This window comes from Rhinopithecus bieti, unplaced genomic scaffold (genome assembly GCF_001698545.2).
Source record: "Rhinopithecus bieti isolate Rb0 unplaced genomic scaffold, ASM169854v2 scaffold_16234, whole genome shotgun sequence".
Lineage (NCBI taxonomy): Eukaryota > Metazoa > Chordata > Mammalia > Primates > Cercopithecidae > Rhinopithecus > Rhinopithecus bieti.
In genome coordinates, this window is record NW_016808946.1 from 2,406,374 (window position 1) to 2,416,514 (window position 10,141).

The window sequence follows — 10,141 nt, forward strand, 5'->3', positions numbered from 1 at the left end:
TGCCCATGCTTGCTAAGGAGGAAAATGAAGCCGAGCAAAGGGAGGAGCTGCTGGGAGTTGGGTTTTTAGCAGGAAAGAGCTCACTACTGAGGTGATGTTGGAACAAAGACTTAAAAGATATTTGTAAGGGAACAGGCCAGGCTCGGTGGCTCATGCCTGTAATCCCAGCACTTTGGAATCCCAAAGCTGATGGATCACTTGAGCCCAGGAGCTCAAGGCCAGCCTGAGCAACATGGTAAAACCCCATCTCTACAAAAAATATAAAGCTTAGCTGGGGTGGTGGCATGTCCTATAGTCCCAGCTACCTGGAAGGCTGAGACAGAAAACTCGCTTAAGCCCAAGAGGTAGAGGTGGCAGCAGTGAGCCAAGATTGCACCCTTGCCCTCCAACCTGTGTGACAAGAGTGAAACCCTGTCTAAAAAAAAAATACATACATATTTAAGGGCACAGGAGGGAGACCAGGCACAGTGTCTCATGCCTATAATCCCAGCACTTTGGGAAACTAAGGTGGGAGGATTACTTGAGCCCAGGAGTTTGAGACCAGCATGGGTAACATAGCAGCGAGACCCTTATGTCTATAAAAATAAAATAGGATTTAAAAGATGTTTAAAGGAACAGTGTTCCAGGAAGGAGGAACAGCCAGTGCAAAGCCCCTACGTGTGTCTGAAACATCCAAGAACCAGAAGGTGGTGTTGGGGAGTGAAGTGAGTGAGGAGAGACGGGTAGGAGATGGGCTCAGAGAAGCTGTCAGGGTGCGACAGAGCACAGTCTTCCAGTTACGACGCGGACTCACTTTACTCCAAGTCAGATGGGACCCATGGAGTGTTTGTTGTTGTTGTTGTTGTTTATTTGTGTTTTCGAGACGGAGTCTCGCTCTGTCACTCAGGCTGGAGTGCAGTGGTGTGATCTCGGCTAACTGTAACCTCCACCTCCTGGGTTCAAGCAATTCTCCTGCCTCAGCCTCCCGAGTAGCTAGGATTACAGGTGCCTGCCACCATGCCCAGCTAATTTTTATATTTTTAGTAGAGGCAGGGTTTCACTGTGTCGGCCAGGCTGGTCTTGAACTCCTGACTCATGATCCGCCCACCTCAGCCTCCCAAAGTGCTGGGACTACCAGCATGAGCCACTGCACCCAGACAACCATGGAGTGTATTGAGCCAAGGAGAATATGATCTGACTTTGATTAAGTGTGGCCATGCCTGTCTGGAGAGCTGGCCCCAATATCTGGCTTCTTCTGGTTCTTTCCGTCCTCTCCAGAGGTCTGCGTCCCAGCCCCAAGGGACTCCTCCTCCAAGCTTCTAAGTTTTAACAATTTCAGCCTCTTCCCTTCGTTGCCCTTGTCCAAGGACTGGGTAGCTACTTCCCGCAGTTTCTCTGTCTGTGACACTTAGTGTTTTCTCTTTGCCTTTTCAAGTTTTCCATATCTAGTTAACACTTTTATATACTAAATTCTCTCTGTAAGAATAACTGGCATGGTTCCTGTCTCCAGGTGGGCCCTGGCTGCACTCTCAATGGTAGACCTCCAACTGTGAACAAGACTTTGTCTCTAGGTCTCGCTCTGTCACCCAGGCTGGAGTGCAGTGGTGTGATCATGGCTCACTGCAGCTTCAAACCCTGGGCTTATGCCATTCTCCCACCTCAGCCTCCCTAGCAGCTGGGACTACAGGTAGGTGCCACCACGTCTGGCTAATTTCTGGGTTTTTTTGTTTTTTTGTTTTTTGGGTGGGGGCTGGTAGAGATGGGGGTCTCACTATATTGCTGAGGCTGGTCTCAAACTCCTGGCCTCAAATGATCCTCCCACCCCAGCCTCCCAAATTGCTGGGATTACAGGTATGAGCCATCGTGCTGGCCTCAAGCAATGATCTTGAAGTTGGTTGCAAGGAAAATGCCTTCCCTGCATTTGTTTCCCAGGGCTGCTATAACAAATGGCCACCAACTCAGCAGCTTCAAACAACAGAAAAGCATCTTTCATCATTCAGGAAGCCAGAAATCCAAAATCAAGATGCTGTCCAGGCCAAGCTGCTTCTGGGACTATGCGGGAGATCTTTCCTGGCCCCTCCAGCTCCTGACAGCTCCAGGCGTTCCTCAGCTCATACGTGCACCACTCCCATCTCTGACTCTGTCCTCACATGACCTTCTCTGCATCTCTGTGTCTCAAGTGTCTCTCTCCCTTTCTTTTATAAGGACCCCTGTCATTGGGCTTAGGACCCACCCTATATCCAGGATGATCTCTTCTCGAGATCTTTAATTTCATGACATCTGCAATGGCTTTTTATTCCAAATAAGGTCACACTCACAAGTTCCAAGAGCTGGGAAATGAATACACCTTTTTGGAGGCCACCGTTCAGTACATTCTTCAGTGCCTTGTCTGTTTCCCCCTCTGGGATGGAAGCTGCACAGGACATGAGCCATTTTTTACTTGGAATGGCTGGTGCAGGACTGGACACATGGAAGGAGCCTCCCCAAAGGTGTGTTGCCTGAGCAATGTTTACTACATTTACATATTTTGTGTTTACATTTTTTTTTTTTTTTTTTGAGACGGAGTCTCACTCTGTCGCCCAGGCTGGAGTGCAGTGGCCGGACCTCAGCTCACTGTAAGCTCCGCCTCCCAGGTTTACGCCATTCTCCTGCCTCAGCCTTCCGAGTAGCTGGGACTACAGGCGCCCACCACCTCGTCCGGCTAGTTTTTTGTATTTTTTAGTAGAGACGGGGTTTCACCATGTTAGCCAGGATGGTCTCTATCTCCTGACCTCATGATCCACCCGTCTCGGCCTCCCAAAGTGCTGGGATTACAGGCTTGAGCCACCGCGCCCGGCCCTTTGTGTTTACATGTTTTAATCCGTATTTTTAAAATCCATGTACAGGTTTTTTTGTTTTGTGCTTTTTGAGACAGGGTCTTGCTCTGTCACCCAGGCTGAAGTGCAGTGGCATGATCACAGCTCACTGCAGCCTTGACCTCCTGCGCTCAAGTGATCCTCCCTGCTCAGGCTCCCAAGTAGCTGGGACTATAGGCATGCACCACTATGTCTGGCTAATTTTGGGAGGGGGCGGTTTTCTTTTTTTTTTTTTTTTTGTAGAGACGGGATTTCACCACGTTGCCCAGGTTGGTCTCGAACTCCTGAGTTCAAGTGATCCTTCCACCTTTGCCTCCCAAAGGGTTGGGATTACCAGTGTGAGCCCCCATGCCCGGCCTGTATTGAGTCCTTTAAGCCTCCCTTGCCCTGTTGACCCTGCTTATGACCTATAGTGGCAGCGGGAGGTCTGCTGGTATTTGGTGGTTTTTTCCTACCTGCAGATTATTTGAAGTTTTTTGGGTTCTGTCTCCTAGTAATGTTGAAGGAGTGAGTCATGGCTTCATTTGCATTCTTTGTTGAGTTTTTACATTTAGGTGAGGACGTGTGCAAAGATTTGAACTCAGGTGGGCGCCATTAACCTTGTTAGTACACTTCAGCTGTATTAACTCAGCCTTAGCAATAGCCCTAGGATAAATTATTATCCCCATTAGATGGATGAATATCCTTGATAGATAGTGGTTGCCTTTCATGCTAGGAATCTTCAGTTGCCCCTGCAGACCCCTCTCCATCCTTCCCTCCCCTGCTTAGCACTCATGAGGCTGCCTTTTACAGCTTACGTTGGATTCAACGATTGTTGGGGGGGCAGCAAAATATCAGCAGGAGAAAGAGAAGAGAGGAAGCTCAGGGTGTTTTTTTCTGCCACACTGTAGTCCCTGAGGAGGGCCACACAGCGCACGTCCCAGCTGGGCATCGTTAACTTAAACTATGGTGTGAACACGGCCGCCTCTCACTCATGGGTCGCTGTGAACAGCAAACACACGGCACCTTGGATCCTGCAGACGTGCTGGCGGTGGAGAAAGGGAGGGAGCCAGCCACGCCTGGGGGTCACTCTCATGAATGGTGTAGAGTGGGGGCCACACGTGAGGACAGGAAGCATGAATGGCCGTCCCAGAACATCCACATGAGGGTTATTAATAGAGCCATCCCCGGAGAGGACGCACTGTGCTTTGGAGGGTCAACCAAGGAGCAGAGCCGGCTGGACCGGAAGAAGTCCTGTGACAGGTGGGAAGTGAGGGAGGAGCTGGCAGACCACCAAAGGCCCTCTGTCTGTCTCCCCTCCTCGACCTTACTCCCCAGTGAAGGTGGCCACTGCCGCTTGGTCTCAGCGTTTTAGGCCCTCTGAGGCTGGTTGCATCCTCCTGGATGTGCTCAGTGACCCAGGAGCCATGTCCCCCCATTTAAAGGGCTGTGTGGAGCCTCATGAGGGGCTGGGAACATAGGCAGGGCATGACTGGGAAATCAGACAGGGCCATTGTGAGTTGAATCATGTCCCCAGAATTCATGTCCACCCAGAGCCTCAGTGTGTGACCTTGTTTGGAAAGAGGAACTGTGCAGATGTCATTTGTTAGGATGAGATCATACTGGATTAGGGTAGGTCCTGGTCCAATCCGGCTGATGTCGTTGTAAGAAGAGGAGAGATGCAGACACAGACAGGCAGCGGGGAGGCCGAGTAAAAGCCGAGGCAGAGGCTGCAGTGGTGCATGTACAAGCCAAGGAACACCCCCGATTCCCAGCAACCCCGGAGGCTGGGAGAAGCAAAGACGGCCCCTCCCTAGAGCCCTCAGAGAAGGCATGGCCCGGTCCACACTGTGGTCTTAGCCTTTTGGACTCTGGAACTGTAAGGAGACCATTTCTGTTGTTTGAAGCCACCCACTTTGTGGTGCTTTGTTAGGACAGCCACGGTAAACGAACCCAGGCATCTTGTATTTGCAAAGGGTATTTGCTGTGGGCCTCACTGCGTAGGACGCGTAGCTCTGCTTCAGGTCTTTGAGAGACTTGGCCTCTCCCGGGGCAGCCCGTGCAGCGGTGATGCAGAGTCAGGGCCTGCATTCGGCCTGCCTGGGTTCGAATGTCAGTCTGGCCTCCTCCTAGCAGCGGCAGACCGAACCTCCAAAGATGACCATGAGCTCCCCCACCCCACGTGCTCCTACCATGGGACACCGACACTCCTCCCATTGGAAGCAGAGTCCATGTTCCCTCCTCTTGAATCCAGATGGGCCTGGGCCTGTGGCAGAAGTGACGCTCTGTGACTTCTCAGACTAGGTTATAGCATTGAAGTAGCTTCCACTTTCCTCACCAGAACACTTGCCTGGGAGCCCTGGGGCAACCATGGTGTGAGGAAGCCCAAAGCCAACCGCTGGAGAAGCCCCGAGACTCCATGAAGAGAGAGAAACGCCTGGCCAGTCCCCTCCTGTTCTGACTCCAGCCACTGTCTGACTTCAGTGGCAGGAAAGACCCTGAGACAGAGCCGCACAAAATCCCAGATTCTGGCCAGGTACAGCAGCTCACGCTTGCAATCCCAGCATTTTGGGAGGCCAAGGTGGGAGATCACTTGAGATCAGGAATTTGAGACCAGCCTGGCCAACCTGGCAAAGTGCTGTCTCTACTAATAATATAAACAATTAGCCGGGTGGGGTGGCACACACCTGTATTTTCAGCTACCGGGGAGGCTGAGGCAGGAGAATTGCTTGAACCCAGGGAGGCAGAGGTTGCAGTGACCCGAGATCGCACCACTGCACTCCAGCCTGGGCGATAGAGCAAAACTCCGTCTTAAAAAAAAATCCCAAATTCCTGACCCATGGAAATTATGAGCGGGAATAAAGTGACTGTTGTTTTAAGCCACCAAGTAATTTGGGGCTAATTTGTTACATAGCAACTGATAGTGAATACAGGGGGGTACCATGATTTCTGTTGTATAAATGAGGAAAGTGAGGCATCCATTCATCCATTCAACTATTTAGTGAGTGGTTGCTGTATGCCAAGCACTGTCTGAGCACTGGGACCACAGCAGAAACAAGGAATACAGGACCCCTCATTCATGGAGCATGGGATACAGACAGGCTTAGTAATGGTTGAACTTTAATCTAATCTAATCTAATCTCTGATTCTGTGATCCTAACACCCAGGGCTTTCTCACCCTACAAAGAAAGTGCTCTGAGGCTGAATTCTTGTCTCTCACCCCAGCTTCTTCCTCCAGAGGAGGTGAGAGAGACAACCGAACCCTTCCCATTGGAAATTCAGCTCCATTCCCAGGGCGAAGAAGACAGACCGTGTTTTCCACCCCACATTGCCCTCATTGTTAGGGTTTAGCGTCGGGCACTTGGGCTCCCAGAGGAAGCTTTGAGGAGGGAGGAGAGTGGCAGGAATGCCCCAGGGTGTGAGCACTTGGGAAACAAAGCCCACCAAGAGCTTTTGCTTCCCACCCCAGCACCTACCGTGCTTATCTTAATGGGATCACTTTTCTAGCATGACGTGAAGTAGCTTCAGATAAAACTTCAACCCTTATAGAGATCATTTAAAAATGCCATTTGGGCTGGACATGGTGGCTCACGCCTATGATGCCGGCACTTTGGGAGGCCAAGGCAGGTAGATCACTTGAGGTCAGGAGTTCGAGAGCAGCCGGGCCAACATGATGAAACCCCATCTCTACTAAAACTACAAAATTTAGCCAGGTGTGGTGGCACACACCTGTAGTCCCAGCTACTCTGGAGGCTGAGGCAGAAGAATGCCTTGAACTCAGGAGGCAGAGGTTGCAGTGAGCCAAGATTGCACCACTGCACTCCAGCCTGGGTGACAGAGCAAAACTCTGTCTCAAATACACACACACACACACACACACACACACACACACACACACACACACACACATATATATATATAAAAAATTTTGTTCATCATAAGTGACAGAATGACTCCTGTTCTTGGGAGTCCATCGGTCCTGTTTTTTTGTCTCTACTCTGGGGTGAAGGTCATACTCAAGCCATTTCTTCAAAGAACCATGGCAACTCCCCACTTGACTTAGATCCCAGGTTCCACCAGTTCCAGCAGAAACTGTCTGCTGTGCTCTGAGAGCGAGCAGTTCCTTTCTGTCTGGGTGAGTTTTTTAAGTTTCCATGCCCGCAGGCTGGTCCCTTCACCAAAGACAGGTCAGCCGTTCGTCAGCCTCCCAAAACAAACAAGAATGAAGACTATTTATTTATTTATTCATTTATTTATTTATTTCAGAGACAGCGTTTTGTTCTGTCACCCAGGCTGGAGGGCAGTGGCATGATCACAGCTCACTGCAGCCTCAAACTCCTGGGCTCAAGTGATCCTCCCACCTCAGCCTCCTGAGTAGCCAGGACTACAGGCGTCCAGCACCACAGCCAGACAACTTTTTTATTTTTTTGTAGAGATGGGGGTCTCCCTATGTTGCCCAGGCTGGTCTTGAACTCCTGGGCTCAAGGGATCCTCCTGCCTCAGCCTCCCAATGTGCTGGGATAATGGGCATAAGCCACTGCGCCTGGCCAAAGGGAGCTTTAAAAATCATCCAGAGCAACTTCCACAGGCAGCTGCATAAGCTGCGGGACCCGCCGGACGTCAGAGCCACCTTGGCGTTCACTCTGGGCTCTGTCCATACACTCGGCCGGCCACCCCGAGTCACCAAGGACAAGGGTCCTTCCCTCAGAACCCTGTCCTGCAACCTGGTCAAGAACACCAAGAAGACCATAGGGCGCCAGCATGTCACTCGCAAGACGTACAACCCCCCAAGCTGGAGCACCAGGGCCAGCGACCCACTGAGGACCAGGGGGACAAGATCTCAGTGTCAGAGGAGCTGGAGCCCAGCACGCTGACCCCGTCCTCAGCTCTGAAACCCTCAGACCGCATGACCATCAGCATCCTGGTGGAAGAGGCTTGCTGCCGCGACTACCAGCACCTCGGGCTGGCACCCTGAGCAGCAGCCTGAGCTGGGCCAATGCCCTTTCGCATTTCTCTGGTCAACCGCATGTTGACCACCATCTGCCGCAGCTACCCAGGGCTGCTGGTTGTGTCCCAGGGTGTCCAGGACAACGCCCTGCAGTGGGTGTCCCGCTGCTACCGCCACAACCGCTTCCTCATGGTCTGCTGGTGCAGTGGGTGGTCCAAGGCAGTGCTGCTGCACTCTGGGGGCCTGCAGGGCAGAGGTGTCCTCAGCCTCTTCAAGGCCCAGAATGCACCTTCTCCAGGCCAGTCCCAGGTGGACTCGAGCAGCCTGGAGCAGGAGAAGTACCTGCAAGCTGTGATCAGTTCCATGCCCCGCTATGCCAACGCATCGGGATGCAACGTGCTTAGCGGCTTCTCCTCAGCCCACATGGGCAGTCACGTTCCCAGCCCCAGAGCCAGGGTCATCACACTGTCCAACCCCGTGGAGACCTTGCCCTCCAGACAGACTGCATCCCGAAGTAAGTGGGGCAGTGTCCAGACCAGTGGGCGCAGCAGTGGGCTTGGTGCCGATATGGGCTCCTGGCAAGCTGGCAGAGATACACTGGCCCCACCCCAGGCAACAGGGCTCCCTCGCCCACCCTGGCTTCCTGTGGCTGCCATGAGCAGCCCTCTACATTCTCGGGAACAAAGCCCAGCTCAAGGGTGTGCAGCCGGACCCCCTGCGGCAGTGGGAGCTGGTGCCCATTGAGGTATTCGAGACACAGCAGGTGAAGGCCAACTTCAAGAAGCACTGAAGGCATGTGTCCTGGGCTGCCCCACTGCTGAGCCCGGCCCAGCCTCCTCCCTGCTCTCGCTGGAGGACTTGGAGCGGCTGACCCCAATCCGCAAGCTGCTGCAGGTGTCAGTGCTGGTGGTAGAGGTCCTGGATTCAGACTCCTCCGTGCTGGTGGGCCTAGAGGATGGCTGGGACATAACCACCCAGGTGGTATACTTGGTGCAGCTGCTCTCAGACCCCTTCTTCTGCACGCTGGAGGGCTTCCGCCTGCTGGTGGAGAAGGAGTAGTTGTCCTTCGGTCATCACTTCAGCCACTGTGGGGCCCACACTCTGGCTGGGCAGAGCAGCAGGTTCACACCTGCCTTCCTGCAGTTCCTGGACTGTGTAACACCAGACCCATCTGCAGTTCCCCCTGGAGTTTGAGTTCAGCCAGTTCTACTGTAGTTTCCTCGGCTGCCACCATATGTCCCGCCATTCTGGACCTTCCTGCTTGACTCTGACTCTGAGCGCATTGAACTGGGGATGCTGTACGAGGAGAAGGGGGAATGCAGGGGCCAGCTGCTGTGCAGGTCTTTGTGGGACAAAACCTTCTTTGACGTGAAGACAATTTGCGCTTACAACTTCTGTACCCAGGATAGGCCCTTGGCCCAGCAGTGGGTGGACCGGATCCAGAGCTGCCTGTTGGACGCCTGAGCCTCCCGGCCCTGCCCAGCTGCTCTGCTTCTAGTTGTTACTGACCACTAGGGGTGGGCAGGGCCACCTCAGCCATCTTTACTGCTCCAGCCCTTGACAATATTGAGGCCCCAAGCCCCCAGCACATGGTGCATACAGCCCCCGTCCCTGCCCCATCCCGCCCCACCCAGCTGGCCCTAACTTATTTTGGGGTCACAGCTGAGCACTGTCCCTGGAGGTGGCCAAGGTACAGCCCACAATGGGCCTGTCAATAGTCCAGCCCAGTCAGCATGTGCTGGTCCAGCCAGCCGGCTGCCGGCGAGTTGTTTCTAGAACCAGAGTCTATATAAACAGAGAGCTAATGCCAAATAAATCAACAAACAAATAAATCATCCGGAGCAAGACAAATCATCCAGAAATCACCTCCAGGGAAGTGAAGCATTTATTCCAGTATATTTGACCCTGCAGCCTGGTCCCTCTCTCCCTCCCCCACCCCCCTCCATCTTTCCCCTCTTCCATTTTCTGTGTTCAGATGGACACCAAGAACCTTCAAAGAATTTCCCCCGGGAAATAAGTCAGTGTTTCTTGGGCACGTATCAGCTGCCACGAATGGTTCTACACACTGAAGGCCATTATCTCAGTGACTGCGAGGACTGAATGAGCACAGCCTGGAGCTGAGTCAGTGCTCCATAAAAGTCAACTCTTATTTTTATTATACTGGACATAGAAAGGCCAGATGCCTTCCCCAAAGCCCCTCCCGGTGGGTGGCAGTGGCCCAGGAAGTTTGGCACTAATGTCAGTGCTGTCACCTGCCACTCTGTCCTCGAGGGCCTCTGGGACATGCTGGGAAGGCAGGCTGTGAGCCAGATGTTGCTGAGCTGGGCCCTGAGACGCTGTCCCTTCAGTGACCTTTCTTGTCCAGGGCCGGCAGCAAAAG

General features: G+C 52.9%; 1 pseudogene; it reads left to right on the plus strand.

Moving 5' to 3' along the window:
• The first annotated feature begins 3,807 nt into the window (after window positions 1–3,807).
• LOC108539326 (myotubularin-related protein 5-like) lies at window positions 3,808–9,225 on the plus strand (annotated as a pseudogene).
• Window positions 9,226–10,141: the final 916 nt, after the last annotated feature.